Source organism: Mya arenaria, chromosome 8, assembly GCF_026914265.1.
Source record: "Mya arenaria isolate MELC-2E11 chromosome 8, ASM2691426v1".
In the NCBI taxonomy this organism is placed as follows: Eukaryota; Metazoa; Mollusca; class Bivalvia; order Myida; family Myidae; genus Mya; species Mya arenaria.
The window spans coordinates 42,894,004-42,913,795 of record NC_069129.1 but is presented as its reverse complement, the minus strand read 5'-3'; positions in this window follow the sequence as shown (position 1 = coordinate 42,913,795).

Below are 19,792 nucleotides of genomic sequence, written 5' to 3'. Positions count from 1 at the left end.
CCGTCTTTCAGCTGATAATATAACGTGATCAAGTTAATAAATTGTTGAATAATTGACTGTACACAGTAGTTTAAACTTCATGCTAGTCTTTTGTTTTTGTTTTCATTGTTTAAAACAATGACTAAGTACAAAAAAGTCCGTTAACGTTATCAACATTATATTTTCTTTATGTATAAAGTAAAATCAATATATTTGGAAAGGAATTAGAACTCATTTTACCTTGCTTGCTTTACCAGACGTTTTGAATTGCGCCTTAAAAGTCAGTCTGACATTTCCCGTATCACTTTTATGGAAGTCCGAAACTGTGAGTGAATCATAGGGCTTCCCTCCCAATTCTCTCGTTTGATTCAATTATCTATTGTAATAACCAGATTACCTATCCAGATCATCGAAAAGGCCTTATGTGATCGTACGTCCTGTTCGGGAATTGAATCGATACGATAAGGCTGGGTAATAAACGCCACGTAGCTTTGGAATGCCTGATTGAATGGTTCGAAGTGATTGTTAATCTTAATTTAAAACAAATACGCATGTCAACTTCAGAAATGGATTGTGCCAAGATGCAAAGTTCCACATACAGTTTACTTCACCGTTTCGGCTGATACTATAACGTGAGAGCGTTGAACATTTCTTTCAAAAACTGTAACAATAATTGACTGTAAAACATTTTGACTTCAGAATAACTGTAAAAACTTAACTTCACATTTCTATTGCCTCAAACATTTGTTAAAGCAAAGCTCTTCCTACCTAATTTGTTAAGTTGTTTAGCGTTATTAAAACATTTTGACCATTGGTTGTTTCGTGAAAGAATAATAAAATGACCAGCGATATATACCTAAGAAGTTCTTGTTTTGAAGTCGACCCGAACAACACTTATTGTATACTAATCTTTGACTTGTGACTTTTGTATCTTTTAACGAGTTCATGAAGCAAGTAAGTGATTGGCTGCTGGGCTTGTCCGAGAAGTTTCATAGTGATATTCTTCGAATAATGATATTGCATTATTCTTAAAACAATGATATTGTATTTTTCTTTGAACAATAAAATTGCATAATAATTTGAATATTGAGATTTCATTTTTTTTTTGCAAACCTTTTCGTGACTAAATTCTAAGTTCTTTCAATATAATCACTTGCAATGATTCAACTATTAGTGTTTTTACTGCTGTTTATAAAATTATTTGTGACATGATACAATATAAAGAAATTGACAATTATTTGTCGTTGGAATCCCAACCTTAGCGATGAGAACTGGGTCGTTGTTTTCAGAATACCCGTGTGCTCATATTTTGCATCTAATGTATATGGCGTCGAGCAACCGAACGACCGATTTAAAAGAGACTAATTGCACACGTCCTAATCGTACCATTATGTTCACGAATGAGTTATTGCATCGGAAAATGTATAATGTATGCCACGTTGAATGATTGTGTTTAAGTGATGGGATGAACATTTTATGAATAATTAATGTGATTGGGGATTATATCATACAGGTCGTGATCCTATTATTTTATGTATTATCTTGGTTTCGTTTAATAAGGACTGGATTTGCTGTTTGGCTTGTCTTTAAAGATCCGTATCATTCCGCTTCGAAATACACATTCATATTGTATAATCTCTGTTGCATGTCATGACATGGGTTCACAGAAAATCGTAGCAACTTTCTGGTCTACATATTCAAGTTCCTTGAAGTTAAATAATGAAAAATTAACAACAACATTGATCTAAATTGGCTGTTTCATTGTTTATTTAAATTGTGAAAAGCCAACGCTGCGATCCTCGACGTTTCCAATCAATATAAAGCGCACTGAATCACGGAAAGACAGCACAGCTATTAGAGTGGTAAAAATACCATTGTAAATCTATCAAATAGAAAATATAAGGGCTTTCAGGTTTATAACTTTCCAGATATTCCTTACTATATGCCTGTTATTTAGTAGACAATGGAACACAAGACGTAGGTGTGGATGCTAAATAATACAATGAAATGTACAGGGACAGCCCCAGTTGTTAAACATTTAATGCCAAACCCTGTTTAGTCGCTATGGTACACGTGCGGTATTTGACTATATGCAAATTGTAAAACAATTACCATTATTGGTAAATGATACTTTTAGATCAGAACAAGACTACACGCATCCATGCAAGCACTGCCACAACAGTTCAACACATTTCGCCTAATCGCGGATTTTAAGCATTTTTGCACGTCTTAAATCGACCACGGTCCGTCGTGTTTCCTCTGCAGGTAAATATATAGAATTTTTCCATGACAAGGATGATTTTGTTCTAGACGCGATTACACTTATGGTTCTTAATTGCTAGTTGACTACTCTATGACATTAATGAGGCCTTCAATGGGTTTTCAATTATGCGGTAAGTATCTACAGACACAGATTTTCGAATTGTGACAAGTTAAGTCATAGCGCATTTTACAGTATAACGCACTGTGTTGTTCTATACATGGTTCTGAGTTAAAAAATCTTTTATTCAAGATGTCGTCCTGTTAAAAGACAAATATAAATGCCGATCAAAAAAAGTGTTATTTAAATGCAAACAAAATAATTGTTCTAAGAGGTTGTCAAAGCCACCTGTATACTAATTAGATTAAAGTTTTGATTGTTACGCCATTTGATTCAACTTTACTTTGTTATTTAATTCATTTGTTCTATCAAATGGTTATGCTGAATACCTAAATACCGATCATACGTCGTATTCAATGTAAGAGAGAGGGAGAGAGTTGTTGTTCTTACTTGCAGTAAAGCAAGAAAAACTTGTGACAGTTTGAGCAAATGTGACAGGCCATTCTTCGTCTGATTCCTATAGTATATCTAAGCTGACTCAGGTTGACAATGACCACATGAAGCTTTACCAGCGTTTATAAATGACAAAAGTCTGTATATTTTCACTCTATTTAATACAAACATTGAGCAGCAATTTGGCCGGACAGTTACCTTAATTCCTGAAACATAATGGCACCTATAGACAGCGTATTTATCATACAATTAAATGCTTTTAGGGGACATACCGTGGCTATGTCAGGTTAGGTCAAATGCCCCATTAAAGTGTTTCTGAACATATAAACATAAATGTGGCATCGTAGTACTAGAATCTTTGCAACAGTTAAAAATAAAAATAAAAGTCCGCTAACAATCTTATAAAGAAATATAAAGCGGCTGATGCATAAAGCTAGCACAAATTGCAGTACCAGCCGGAGGTGGTGTAAAATAATCACAATCCATGACTGGTTCTTCCACCCATAGCATTAACCTGAATGAACTGTACTTAAATGATAAAATAAATATAATACAATGTCATATATTTCTTACATTTTATACATGAACAACTCATTACTAACAAGCTGTACAAAACAACCAAAGAAAAACATTGAACTAAAGAAGTGTGTTCACCATCTCAGATTGATCCATTCATTTGGCAATGCTCACTCTCATTACTTGCGGAGAAATCTAATTTTCTGGTCTGAAATCCCTATCAGACTACTAAGACTCCTTATAAATTGTTGCACAGGAATACTACCTTTAGAATATCAAGTCAAACGTTATTTCAATAGGACGAGACAGCGAGATTGCGCTTAGTAAGAGGAACGAGTGCATAAGTGACGTAAGTGAATACCTTCAAATGACTTGAGAAGTGTGCATTAATTTTAGTCCTTTGTCAGCATGAAGTTGAAATTAATTGATTGAATCTATCTGATAAATAAGAGCAAACAATCAAGGAGTCTCGACGTTTAGAAATTTGTATTATATTAAAAACAAAATGTCACTGAATGAAACATTGTAAAAGCATATATGTTCTTAAAATATGATTCAAATAGCATTAATTTTTTTTTATAAATTTACGATTCAAATTATAGTACATCGATAGATAGCAGTATCAGACAGAGAATTTATATCGTTTTAGACAACTTATAATTTAGTATACAGTTATTTCAAAGTATAGATAATTATCACTATCACTGCCGTATACAGGTTATTATGCATACGATTTGTATAATTATAATGACTAATTTTGAATAAGCTCTTGAACACTTACCTCCATGCTTGTTTTTCGAGACATTTTGAATTTCACCGTACAATTCAGCTTCTTATAATTCCCGATTCACTTGCCAATAAGACCTTAACTTTGTGTGAATCATGAAAATTTCCTCTAAAATTGATCTTTTTATTATTTATTGTTACAACCAGATTACTTTTCCTGATCAGCGAAAAGTCCTAATGTGGAACGTCCTGTTCAAGAATGGAATCGATACCATCAAGGTTGGGCATTGGAGCCCGAACAACTGTAATGTCGAACTGAATATTTCGTTTTGTTTGTATGCCTCTTTTATAGCATTTTCAAATGCTAACAAATGTAATTGAAGATGACATGGTGCCACATTGCCAATATGGCTGACTCCATCGTTTATATGCTGGTGAAATAGGGTGATAACCATATACTTTCCTTAAGATTTTTATCTGTAATAACTGTCCGAAAACAATTCCAAACTTCAGGATAAGTTTGCATTGATTTATATTTTTCCATTAGACTACAGTTCCAGTAAACTATTGTTTTAATGACTGTTCTGATTCGGATATTCCACCATTTATTGGGGTCTTTGTATTTGTTTATACGGTGTACATACGTTTGTTTATCTAGATCATTGTCGTTTAAGCCCTTTTCTAGTGTCCCTTAACAGGGTGTATATTTTAATATTTGTCTCCTTGGCTTGTCCCTGTAGTTTTCATTGTAATATGTTTTTTAACTTATTTTTGCTGATTCTGTTTTGAAATAACAACTGTAGAATACAAACTAATGGTTTAACTCATAAAAGATTGATTTTTGAACGAAAATAGGAAAATCTACGATCTGATTTTTGTCAGCAATCTTTGGTTTGCAGATATTTACGCAAAGATTTGTTCTTTCCAAGACAAAAAATTATAAAAAAGTTGTACAAATGGTATATCTGTGAGAGTGCAACTTTAAAGAAACAATTCTACACTTATACAGCCACTGAATTGTATATTATACTCCACATAAACCTTGTGGATGTACTCATTAACCGTAATTCAGTTTAATAGCAAAGGATTTATATTGACCAAAATCATTACTAAATACCTTTTCATATTATACCTTAATGTTAACAATATTCTTATTATTTTAATACACATTCTCATATATTTTATGTAATATGTATAATTATATATTATAAATACTTATAGTTGTGATTGTCACAAGCCATGTTGTGTTACTATACTAATCGTGTGACGATGAAATTTTTATACTTAAGTCGATAAATATTATGCTATTCTCTGTTCTGTTCTGTTCTGTTCTATTTTGCTTCATGTTTTGCATCAAATGTTTATGGCATCGAGTGCTCGATCGAGCGGTTTATTAGTTTATTTTTGCACACGCCCTAAGCATAATAGCTTGCTCTAGCTTGAGCATTATATTGACTACTGCATTGTTGGTTGTTGCTCGTGTGTTTTCTATAATTGTGTTTGTTAAATTGACGACAAGAAGATTGTATTACTGCTTGATGTAAATGGGATATGATTCATACAAATCTTGTTTCTTTTAAACTTGATGTCGTTAAATTAAATTTGAGATAAAAAATTGATTTGGGCCTTGTCTTTAAAGTTCAGTAAATTCAGTTTAAGATACACATGCATTAAGTTTAAATTCTATTAAGGCATGCCATGGTCCACATAAGCTACGAACAACTAATTATTATACATGTTCAGTTTCGGTAGAGATAATTAATGGAAAATTAACAACCGCATCGATCCAAATTGGCTGTTTCATCGTTTATTTAAATTACGAAATGCCTACTCTGTGATTATCAGCGTTTCCAATCAAAATAAAGCGCACAGAATCAAGAATATACAACAAAGCTATCAGAGTGTTAAAATACTTTTGTAAATGCATCTATCTCAACTCAACTCAACTCTATATTCTTTTATTATATCACAGTTTACATTTAAGTAAAAGCATATGAAAACTCATTATATATATATATATATATATATATATATATATATATATATATATATATATATATATATATATATATATATATATATATAACGGTGGGTTAATGGCGGCTTCACAACAGGTTTGGAGTTCTTCATTATACAAACACATATAATTAGTAAGGGGAATGTGTTTAGTGCGAATAGTATTATTTTTATAACAAAACGAATTCACTTATTTGAATTAAGATACAATATACTCAATACAGTTATGAGATAACTAATGAAACACTATTGAACACATGATTAGATTCGTTTAACGTAATTAACTAAGTTTTAACTGCTGTTTTCCAGAAGGTATCCGGTTTCTTACAATTTAAACATTCACTAAAATTCAAGGCATTAGGTCTTGAGTAAAAACGACAATGTATGTATTTTCTTCTGATATAATTAAAAATGGACATGTCAGCAAATATTGCAGGTCGTCACCGATATCGTTTAGATTATAAAACGTACATTTTCTATTGACATGTGGTTTAGCATTCTGTCTCCATCTATCTATCTATATAGGAAATTTATGGTTGCTAGTGCGGAAATGCAAAATTGAAAAACGTAGAGATTTGGGTAAGATATTAAGATACTCTTAAAATTTAATATCGGACTTAAGCAGAGACTACACTTTACCCTTAGACGAAATATTAAATAGTTTAGAACGAGTTTGTTGAAATTGGTCTACAATATTAGATTTCACTAGTTTACATGTTTTGCAGGTACTCTTGTTTGATTATGCCAAACGTATGAAATCCGTTGAATCAATTATTGACTTAATGTAACTGGTCCAAACTGAATTATTACTATGTAAAATGTCTTTATATACCAAAAGACTTATTTTCGAGTCATTGGATGAAACGAGTTTACTCCAGTAACTTATCATTCTGGTTTTATCTATGATGTTAAGAGGGTATCTACCATGTTCCGAGTAGAGCATGTAACGTGCAGTTCTCTTTCAAGTATCAATAGACCATGTCTTGCAGGTTCATAAACTCCTAGATATCCTTTAACAATCACCCATCTATTTACTGGACAATGAAACAAGGCTCCAAGATATGGTTGTTTAATAATACAAAGTAAGGTACATGGCCAAGCCTAGTAGTTACACATTTAATAATTTTTTTTTAGTTAAATGCACACGCTTATAGCACAGAGGACATTCAACGAGAGATACAAAACGGCCAAACAACACAGTTAGACCACTCACGCATCAATGTAAACAATTGTCTGTTGAAACATATGCGTATTGAGCTTAAATCGAAATGATAAAACAATTACCATTAGTAGTATGGTTCAATTATTAGACCCGCTTTAATTATGCAACGTGTACTGGTTTGGCCCCTAATCGATTAAAGAAACTCTGACGCTTTTCTTTGAAAACTGACCTCATATTGAAACAAAAAAGTTGCTGAAAAATAGCCTTGCATTAACGTGAAAAATTAACATGACATAGTTGACTTAAAAATGAGTAAAAATAGACAAGGTTTATCCAAAGTTGCATATTGGTTTTTCTATTTTTAACTTAAAAACAAAATTAACCTGGACATTTAAGAGATAAAATCATGCATGTAAACATAAAACACATTATGAAAAAGATACATGCCATGCATTAAACTATATTGTTACTAATACTTCAATTATTAAATCAACATTGAGAATACTTAACCAGTAAAATATTGTTTAAAATGAAGGAACATACAATTTCCCATTCTGTAACCAGTTTTTGACACAAACTTTACATAAATGTTTGTGAAAAAGAACAGTTTAACAATGAGAATATTTTTTCACCTAAATTTCATTACTTCACCTTGAAATGAACTTGACCTTGAAATGAAGTGGTTATGGTTATATTATTCACCCTTATATACAAACAATATCTTTTTACTGAAAATGCAATTGATGGCAGCCATCTGTTATTATCATTGTAAACTTATTTTGAATATAGACTGTAGGTTTGAATGGTTTCAGCATATACGGTGCATTAAAAATAAAATATTGAAAGCTCATACATAGCAATTCATTTTGAAATATATAAAAGCTTGATACAAATTTTATTCGTTTTTAAATTAGAGAAGGAAACCAGTTAAGTAGTGTATTTTCTCAAATAAACCTTTTGACCTCTAAAATGTCATTGCCTTTAAAGATGTAAAAAATTATATGAACTTGAATCCGAACACTGTTGAGTATTAATATATAGTTAAAGGTGTTTTGGGTTTAATAATAACTTTAACATATCGTTTCAGCCCATTACTATAATTTCGCTTGTTAGAAACTTTGGCGGCCATCTTGGACATAATTAATTCACAAGAGCCACCAAGTGGCCAATGTCACTTCTCATCATCGATAGACATTTTCCTAATACAAATTATTTGTATAACATCCCGGACACTTTCTTTTCAACTACACGAACTTTTAACAAAAACTTAAATAGTTTCCATGAAAGTTATCTTAAGTTATGGGTACACAAAATAAATAAGCTTTGGATCTCATCTGTTGTCCTGTGTTTTACTAAAATTAAATTATTTTTTTTTTATTTTTTTATTGAAGGTCATTATGTTTTGGGGCAAAACAATAATCAATCTTTGAAGTTCCTCTTTTGAATTTTGCATCATAGACGTCAACTTCTGATCAGCAGAAAGAACTTTTGAGGTTATCTTTTCTTCCGGATATTTCTGGGCGGTCATAGTATGTTTTCTAAGCTATATTGAACTTTAAAGCTTAGTTTAAAGTCATAAGAATGGTAGTGTAAATAAAGACATCACACCACTTATGTGGCATAGAAGTTAACATAGTTTTAAATACGAATTTTAAATATCAGAAAACACGAATACATTCATAGTGAAAATAAAAATATTATTACAGCGAAATATTTATACATATTATTTATATCTATGGAAATCAAATATATTGGACATAAAGACGGCTTATTGGACTCAAAAATTGTTTTTGAATGAGAAAGTCGACATCAAAATAAGTTTTAATACATTGTACTTTTATTTATTAAAAAATGGTAGTGTTGACAAAAATTCACTATACGTGCAAGTTCGAAAATATCGACATAAACGATTGAATTCAATCTTTTATACACTCCAAATATTATTCGGATTGATTGAGAATAAAACAAATGCTTTTTAAATGACTAACAATGCTTGAATATTATTTTCTCAATGCAAACAAAAGCTTTCTCGGAGGTTTTTATTAAAAAATACACCTAATTGATCAGCTGAATTGAAGATATGACAATGACGTTTTTTCACAAATATTCAATTAAACTTCACTTCGCTATTTAATTACTGTTGTTTTGCAATAAATGGTTCTACTAGAAACCTAAAGCAAATAATTATATCTTCATCACTAAAGAGCACAAAGGAGAGAGAAAAGTTCTTAATTGCAGCTAATTTACAAATGACGTATCACCATATCTTCTCTACAGTTTATGGTGATGTATAGATGTGATAAAAGGGCGATTCGATAAATAATTAAATATAGAGTTTGTTTGGATTACGATAGCATACGATAAATATGTATCTCATATTTTATTCTAAGGAGTAAGTTTTGCGTATATTGTACATACTGATGATGTGTCCATATAGTAAGACTTGTGTTATGCCAACTAAACAAATAATAATACGACACATGTTCAAACTAATGTTTATTTGTTCGCATATTCACAGGATAAATCGACATGTTTGTTAAAACATTAGTTTAAAATACTTTGTCGGATTGACAAAAATGTGGTAAACATTACTTGTTTATTGTAGGCGAAATAAGTCAATATCTAGAAAGCAAATAAACTATTTGACAACATGTCGTGTTATAACTTGTTCGGTCAACCTAAAACAAGTCAACAAAATCGGTACACGCTTACGTTTATCTATGACCATGATTAAGCTTGTCAAAGTCTAATAATCAGTATCTATCTTATTTTTAACTTGATATAAGAATAAGTCCAAACTAAAAATTATCCATGAATACTCACCTAGAAAATTGAAGTAGCTCCACTTTGACAAGGGTATGTTCAAGATAAGGGGGCCAAGGTTGTAAACAAAAGTTGGCCCAACTCCAAAACAAATACCCTGTTTTTAAAAATGCAGAGAGAGACAGGCTAAGTAGTCATTGTAGAATGTCGTCTTTTATGTGAATCCGCTAAATCGCGAAGATGATCTCATCAATTATATTTGATGCAATTAAATGATTTGGAGAAAGTTCAGCGACATCATAGAAAACCAATGATATGTAAGACTAATGATGCACGATAGATAAAAATGAATAGCCATCATTTCAACTCCACTGTAACAGGATCAAGTGAAGCCTGCTATTTTTTATATTGTTATATATTTTGCCGAATATCCAAAAAATGCGTTAGAGTTGTCCATGATGTTAAAATCAACGTTCTTTTCTCTCCAAATTGTTCTGTTCTGGAAATATATTGGGTACGCTTGTGCTCGTATGTATTTGAAACAAGCTTTAGACAATCGTTCAGCTGCAATTGTTTATATTTCAATATATGGCCACGTTTTCTAGTATAGTACGTGTAAACATTAACAACGAATTTCGTAAATCATGTTGTTTACTTAAACCAAGTTCTGAGTAATCGACTTATTGTGTAAAGGTCCCCTTTTCAGGAGTTCCAGCACATTTTAATTAAATAAACAGGATTGCCGTTCTTTGTTAAATCAAGTAAAATCAATTGTCTCAGATAAATGAAGTAAGATCCATCTTAAACAAAATACTGTTACTATAGGTTGAGATATTAGAGCAGGTTCGTTTTGCTTCAATTTTATGAACATATTCAGAAATATCTAAGCAGACTCGGGCTTAAAATTTCCAAAAGAACTTGCGCTAGTGTTACTATCTCTTGTATGCAGTTGCTTTATTCAAAAGAAGCAGTGCGTCTGTCGTTTATGTAAATAAATGTGTTCTTATAGTTGAAATGAAAACACTATTCAAAAGTCTGGGGAAAATCTGCTATAATGTCACATTTATTATATACAGACATAGATCAGAAATTCTGTTTTGATTCTTTCCTGGCATCAAGAAACAAAATGACACCTTATGTGTACATTTTCTAAGCCGCGTGCGTTATCATCATAACATTAAGTTTCTAGAGAAAATATCGTGTCTATATCAGGCTATGTCAAAGTAGCCCATTTCGTTTAAAGTAGAATTTGATTATGACAAATAATTCCAGTTACAAACCTTCTCTTTAAAACTAAAATTCAATAATTCCCATGTCTACGAATTATGCTGAAGCGTGTTTCTGGTAATTTTATTGTTCATCAATTAAATTGTAGGATACAAATGTCTTGGTTGATAAATTAAAATATAGAGATTTTGTAGTTTGTTCGACAAAGAAGATAACCCTTGTACAGCTATATAAAGACAACGTTTGTTTACCATCCGTGAATGATTGATACTACCACTTTAATGAATTGACAATGTTTGATCTCTTTACATATTTTGTCTGATCACAAAACAAATTATGGATCAGCCAGCTAAGATCCTAAATAAAATAGTTGTACAGACATATTACTCAAAGAAAGCTAATTACATCTAACGAGTTTGAGTGATTGTTATTTATTTAGAAGAACGTTTGTATAACGTTTGAGTCAATACCCCGAGCACTGTACATTCATGTAAGTTTAAGTACTTTTTTAAGATTGTATTGAATTAAGTACTTTTTTAAGATTGTATTGAATTGAATTTACTGAACAATATCAATCCTACAAATTGGACTAATTCATCAAGGATATTCTACACTCTTCTGAAGACAGACGGTTTATAAAAGATAATACAGACTAGTTCCCTTTACTGCTCAGAAGAAAAGCTAATGGCTGGTTGTAACAATTGAAAGCCTTCCCGCCAGTAGATGGGGTTGTGTTTATACAATTCTGAAACAGTGTTCTGTCGAACAAAAGCGTTGCGAAATTTTGATGAAGGGGTGTTGTTAATGAGCAGAATAATAATTTGGGAAATATGAATACTTAATGATATTATCTGTAAATAATATTATGTATAATCGTTAACAAATGATTTTTTGCAAATAAAGTTATATATTGCATTATCTAAATTCGAGTTCTCGAACTTTATTGTGCATATTATGACAATTGAAAACTAAATGTCGCTGATACATAATTATAAAGGTAAATATATAAATATCTTAAGAAATGATAAGGACTATTTCAAATTTGTTTGTGTCTTTTTCACATATCGTTATAAATAAACGAGTTCAATTGAGTCTTCTAAGAAATACAATCAACGTTTAATTAAAGATCAGTAAATCAGTAGCAGTATCAGACAGATCACCATTGCTTTGCTGAAGGTATCTATGAATATAATTTGAACAAAAACAATATTTTTAAAACAAACTTACTTTCTTGCTTGCTTTTCCAAATATTTTCAATTTCGCCTTACAATTGAGCCTCTGATAGTTTCTGTTTCATTTCTTAAAAAACTTTCCTAAAATTCTCTCATTTAATTTTATTATTTAGTGTTTTAACAACATTGCTGATCCATATCAGCGAAAAGCCCTTATGTGGTTGTTCGTCCTTTTCGGGAATTTATACAACTTGGCTTTGTTAGACTGTTTGTTTAGAAATACTCAAGCCAACGCGTGCAAGTATGCTGACACGATGCAAATTTACCAATACGTTTTACTCCGCTGTTCGTCTGCTGGTGAAATAAATGATAACGTTAAACTTTCTTTGAAAAATTGTTTCAATAAATGCCTGTTATATAAATAACTGACTCATAATATGAAAGGTTTACTGTGTGGGTTTTGTTTAATACAATTTCAGCGCAATGCTCTAAAGCTATCCAAGTTGTTTTATCATTTATCGTTATTAAAAAACTTTGAATGAATCTTTTTTGTAAAACAATCGCATGTCTTGATACCTGACATGTCCTTGTTACTAAGTCAAACTGTTATAAACCAAACTAATTGTATGTAAAAGAAGCTCATTGTTACTGTTGTGTATGCTGCTTTCGTCCCTGTAGTTCGATTGTACAAATTGTGCTGAATTATAAGTATATTGTCTCTGATGTTCATTTTGATACAAATTTTATTATTTAAACTACTTGTTTTGCATATCATGTTATGCTACTACTTGTTTTAATCTTTCAGTTTCTTTGAAGCTAGTTCATTAAACATTAAAATCAGCATTACGTTTATTTGGCTGTTGCATGATTTAATTAAATTGCGGAATTTATTTAAATTGCGGAAGGCCGACGCTCCAATCGTGTGCGTTTCCAGTCACAATGAATCAAGAGTTGATAACAAGTGCATTAGCGGTATCATGTTATACGCATCCATCTTGTCCATAATATGAGGCTTCTCAGTACATCTAGACATTCCTCTACAATTAGACATTTATATAATAGATACTGACGCACACGTTGTGGTTCCCTGATAAAGGAAAGGAAACAACAAAGACAACATTCTGTCTCGAAGCTCAAGGCTAAGGTCCACAACTCACTGAATGGAAAGAAACAAATCATATATACAACAGTCAGACAACACTAGCATTAACAAAGCGTTCTTAATGATTGTTGGAGTTACTGAAGTTGAAGGGCTATCGAGGTGAGGACACTTCCGGTTTAAACTATTTTATGGCAGAAGGTACTGTTCATATTTTTTAGCAATTGAAGCAAATGTCGGTCAGATACGTGCCGTATTTGTCACGGCAATTAAAATAAATTCCATTGGTGAAAAAGGAGTAATATTACTGGAGCGCTATGTTTTACTATTCAACTCGAACAAAACAACAATCAATGAAGCATTGTCATATATTTCTATATGAAAACTATCGAGCTATTGTTTAGAAAGAACAAACAGAATGTAAAAGGGGCATAACTTTATTGTCACTTTGCCGATTCTACTCTGCATCAAACTAAAACAGAAAATATTATATACACAGTATGTAGTTGTCATCATATATCTACTTCATTCGAAATATAACACAATAAGATAAAGCATGCAAAAAATAAAACCAAAAACGTTTATTGTTATATAATATAAAGGAAATTAGGACTCGCAACATGTACAGCGGGCTTGAGTGATCTTTACACACATACACACACACACGCACACGCACACGCACACACACACATATTGTTAAAGAAGTGAATTTTTGGTATATTTTTAAAACTCCAAACTTAAGCATGCACATTACACCATGTTTTGAATTGTAACAAACATTACCGTGTGTTTCGCAAAATTTACGAAAGAAATTTTTAATAGAACTTCGGTCAAAAAGCATTTGCTTTTAATTATTTATGTGCTATAATAAAAGCAATATGATACGGTGCCAAAATGATTGACATCATCCGATGTGAACAAATCTCTGATAAAATATTTCTTTGTTAAATTGAATCAATACCTTTACAAAACAAATAATATATATTTTAACCTTGACAAAAGGATACCTCAAAACTGTTAAACGAAGTTTTGAAACGTTTCAATTGTTTGGCTTATCCAACCTATGCTCTTAGTTAAATGAAATAAGGTGAGCTAAACACGTTTGCAACTTGGTCTGGAAATCATGATCATGATGTATTAGGGCAAGTCTTATCAATTAGCTTAAGAATGCTTTGTAATGAATTTATCTGTAAAATATTAGGCTGGCGTCGCCGCTGCTGACACGATAATGTCAACACTAAATTGTACCTATCACACGTTGTCAGCTGAGAAAAAAAGAGCCTTTGACATAATATAACAACCATATTTTTTCAATATACATATCTATGCAAAATGCTACAGAAACAAGCTCAGTAGTAAAAAGTTTAAACATAAACCCGGTTTAATGGCACTGGGTAAACGCTATGATCCCAACTCTATCAGCAGACGGAGGAATACAATTCAGAGCACCTAATGCAAAAACTTTTCAAAGAAAACATCGTTATGCACTTTTTAAGCTTTTTTTAAATCCATTCGACATCATGTCATCAATATGTTCTTTTATGCAATATGTGTAAGTTAATCGTTTAAAGACTTATACATGTCACTACATACATGCAATGTATCCTTTATGTGATAAGCTAAGACAGATGGGCAATGTATACAATTTTCACCAAGAAGGTGAAATAAAATATATATTTTTAACGACCAATTTCGAAAACTAGAATTGTAAAATGTTAAGAGCGTTTTGGAAGATAGCATGATGCAATTCCTCATTTTTTCTTAATATGAAGAAAAACCCCGAAGATTTTGTGATTGGTTATTTATATGTGTGACATCCTAATTGTGTTTGGTATTAAGAGTTTACTTTGGATGTCATATTTCGTTCCGTGTAAAACGTTTTTTTACCTATACGGCGTATATTGTACCGGGTAATAAGATACGATGTTCATATTCTAGTTGGAAAATAACTATATATTTTCGATGTCGTCTTTTGTTCTTTACTTCGAAAGTATTTGTATGTCCTGGGTAAAAAATGATTTGGAGGCATTAACGTTTTTTGGTAAAATAATAATCTTCGAGGTTTATCCTTTGTTTTGGGTGATAAAAATATTTGTATAAGAGCAGCTTCAAGTTTGGGTGAAAAAAGATCTATTTTGAGGTCAAATTGGGTTCCGTGTAACTATGATTTTCTAAAGTGGTCATTAGAGTCATGAGAAAGGCAGTGTTTCAAATGAAACAATCCAATTACGTAGAATTTGTGCGTAAAGTTAGAGTGCACAAATTTAAAAGACGAAAACTAACAACGCCGTACTAGAAAGAATAAAACTATAATAAAATATGTTTAAAAGAATCCTTTAGTATAACAATCAAGCAGATATGTCGTAAATAATCTTACCAATGGCAGCTAGAGTTTTTAATGAAAATCGATGATTTTAAAATGAGTGTCAATGGTATCAATACTTATATAGCAAGTACGACTAACCTTAACTTGCGCTGAGTAAAAAATAACACCTAACAGAACAGAAACTCCTAATTATAATTTACTTGTACATTCAAATACCCCGTTGCCTCAAAACATCTCTCTTTAACATCAATTGTTTCAACAGAAACAATTTAATAAAAACCTTAACTATTCTGAGTAGGAGAAGAAGTGAACAAACAATTGCTCAATATGAAAACATTGACGAAAACAAAATAATTGTTTTCATTCTGGATATTCCATTAAAGCAAGTTCGTTTGTCCAGAGAAAATGTCAGCATCCAAAGAGCTTGAGCAAAATATCAGCGTGGCCGTTTACAACATAACGTCCAAATTTCCGAACAATACCGGAAAAAAAGATTCGAAATTAATATATAACATTGCTAATGTAAACTTGCAAAGACTTAACCATTATGGCATGAATATATTATTATCTTACGTTTGCACTTTTAGTGTACGAGCGTTTGAATGTTTTCAATTTGAAATATGAACTGTTCACAAATAATATTTACCTTTTACAAATGCTGAAAGTGTGTGTGGAATTAATAGTTTTACTTGACAATACGTTCGAAAGCCGGGCATGAAGAAATTAATAACTATTATTTAGTTTAAAGCAGAAACGTCAGGAATAATGAGGCTAGTATTATATCTAATTCGAAATCCTTGTTTCTAACAAATAAAGTCGATTCCCCGGTATCTTATTTCTATAACAGACTCATTAATTAATCATATTTTTTTATTGACGATGCGATTACGGAAGCGGTAATGATAACACTATTTACGATCGAACAACGTTATTGATATCCTTTAGATAGCTAATTATTATCGTTTTTAAAATGATGTGCATATTAATATAACTGCATTAGTTTTATTCATCAATAAGAATTTAAGCTCTTCATTTTACCTTTGAACATTTATGTCATTGGTATTTTACCACACGAATCATTAGACAACTGTGTGACTATAAATATAGAAGCTTAAAAGGGTTTTAGACAGATGTTGTAGATTTTGTGAAAAAGGCAGAGTGCAAGGTACTAAATATTTGATAATATTTATTGTTTATCTTCGTTTCATACACACACGTGAACTATCCATCAACAAACGTCTGAAGAGTATCGAAATGAATCAGCCGTGGACAATTATGTTAAAGCATTGCGCATTCGGAACGGTTTTGAACTTCGGTTTCATTCATATAAAGAAATTATATACTATCGTTTTCATACTTTGCCTAAACGGTAATTAATTTTCAATGCAGACGAACAGTATTTCTCAAATCCCTTTTCAAGGCGTTGACTCCATCATTTATTGATTTATTAACAGTCATAATAAAACTATTTTCTGCTGAGCCCATCCCTCTGTTTTCCATTGTTTTATTAAAAATGTGTTTTCGGTATTGTCGGTACTATAACACCTATTCAGTAGTTATTACTCTCATGACTATATTAGTTTTTTATGCTGACTGATCTTAATTTTTTTAATCTTGACGTCATCTCATATAAACAATCCTTCATACAGGACTATTATGAAAGCCGTTGAATTAACTGCAGTGTGTGATTTGATAGGACATGTTTTGAATTTGAAGGATTTTGCATAACATTTCTATGTATTCACCTTTCCAGTAATTATGTTTCTGATGAGATATATGCTATTACCAGACTGGCCAGAATTGTGCCACGAATGTAATTGTTTCAGAAATCATCATTTTTTAACTAGACGGGAGCCTAACTAGTAAAAAGGAATCAAATAAGCTTGAAATACATAACCCATACACAGTTGTATTTGTACACCCAGGAATTATTTAAGTATTGGTGATAGTGACGGATTTCAGTCCGAAGAACTTGACCAGCTTGTTGACCTTACAGGAAATGGTGACCTCTACATCGTGAACGGGTCACTCCAGCAGGAAAGACCATTGGTCAAGGTCAGCACAGTTCAATCATCGAAGTGACCTTAAAAGTGGACACCAAAGGGAAGATTCTAGCTCCTTTGTACGACAAGGATAAACAGGCATGGTATATAATGATTTTTTGTTCTGTTAATGTTTTACTTATCTTTTCTTCAGAATATTGTTCTCAATTGTACTTAACTTACACTCCAACATTGATTTCTGCAGCTACTCGTTATTTGTTTGTGTGTCATTTGTGGCCTTTAACTTTGTGCATTGGTAAAACCTGATTTCGCAACGACCAGAAACAAATAGGGCATGTTTGTCATACGATATCAAAGAGGAAAACCACATTTAGACAAATTTAACTGCGGCACGGAAAGCTTTTACTATCGAAACACTTATGTTCATGCGAAACAAGCGTTATTTGAAAGAAACTACAATAACCAAATTGCTATGTTTAGCTCTTCTTCAGCCAATAGCGAAAACAAAGTGTTCAGTAAAACTGCTATCTTAATCTCCTTATCACGCGAAGACGAAAATAACAGAACAATCATGATTGATAAGCTTATTCCCATTATTTATCGGGGTTTGATGTAAACGTGGATTACAACTATTTTGTTAAAGTAAGAGCGCGAGGTGAAAAGTCTGCTGCAATCCGACAATATTTTTACTGTGGTATGAAACAAACTATCCATTTTATGTCACTTATGTTTTTGACTAAAATGCATAAGGCCAATTTGGTCATAAAGACATTCTATTTTGGTCCATATGTGAACACCTTCAATTGCTTAACAAATATTTTGAACGGACTGGGCAAATGCTAATTCATAACATACTAAACCAATAGAATATACTCTGACTGTTAGCAAAACCAGCAAAAACATTACTTTTTAACATTAAACTTATTTGAAATGTGCAACGGACATATAATCTGAATTGATCATTGTAATCGCATGTTTCCTAGAGGGCTTCATTAAAAACGGTGAGAAAAATAAATTTGCTAGTGAAAATGCGAAGGTCTGTTGTACTACAAACAGAAAAGTAAAAGCCAATTTGGCCATTCAAAAATTTCAAGGGACACATCCTATCGTCTTAATTTCTTCATTTTCCTCTTTGTAGTTTATGGGACTGAATATAGGAAACTCAACCTCTTATTGTACACATTTATTCTTCACCTAAGAAGTGTTTTTGAGGGAAGGGAGGAAGAAGTGAAAACATAATTGTATTCAACTGCCAGATAGGTGTGGACTTGACGTAACGATATCGGTAACCACTACAACAATTCAACCACTCTAGTAGTATTGTCGGGGAAAAACTTCCTTTCCTGAGTAGAGCCACTTTCTCTTATTCCCTCTGGTATTGAAAAGTATTTGCAATTTGCAATATAATTTAGCATGAAACTCATTTCAAATATGCAACAGACAAGAAATCGCGATTTATCAGCGTAATCCCGTATTCCTGTAGGGCTTCCATAAAGACGGCAATTACAACTTATTTGACGAAGAACAGTTTATCAGTGTCATTACGCATTTTCGGAATGAAATGATGATCTGTTGCCAGAAAATTTGTGGTTATTCCGAATGCTGTTTCTGAAACAAAACCTCATGTAGGTCAATTTTTGACATGTCGATGGTTCAGATGAAATGGTGCGGTATGAACGATACTTACTTTAAAAAGAAACTTGGTTGGACATCATTCCAATAACTTAATACTGGAGATAATATGCTCATGACGGAATAAATTACCTGACAACATTTTCTTGACAAACATTTTAACATTAATGTCCAGTTTACATCATCGTGTATCCATTAAAATCATGTTAACACAAAGAATCTATCAAGTCGCCATAACATATATTTAAAAAAAACAAATATCAGTAAAATATGTGGAAACTCGCTTTTTCCTATTTTGACAACTTTATAATCTATATAAGCAACGTTTGAGCAATGCATGTGAAGAAAAGACGAACATACGTTTTGGAGGGTTATATAGTATGTCATAGTAAAACAAA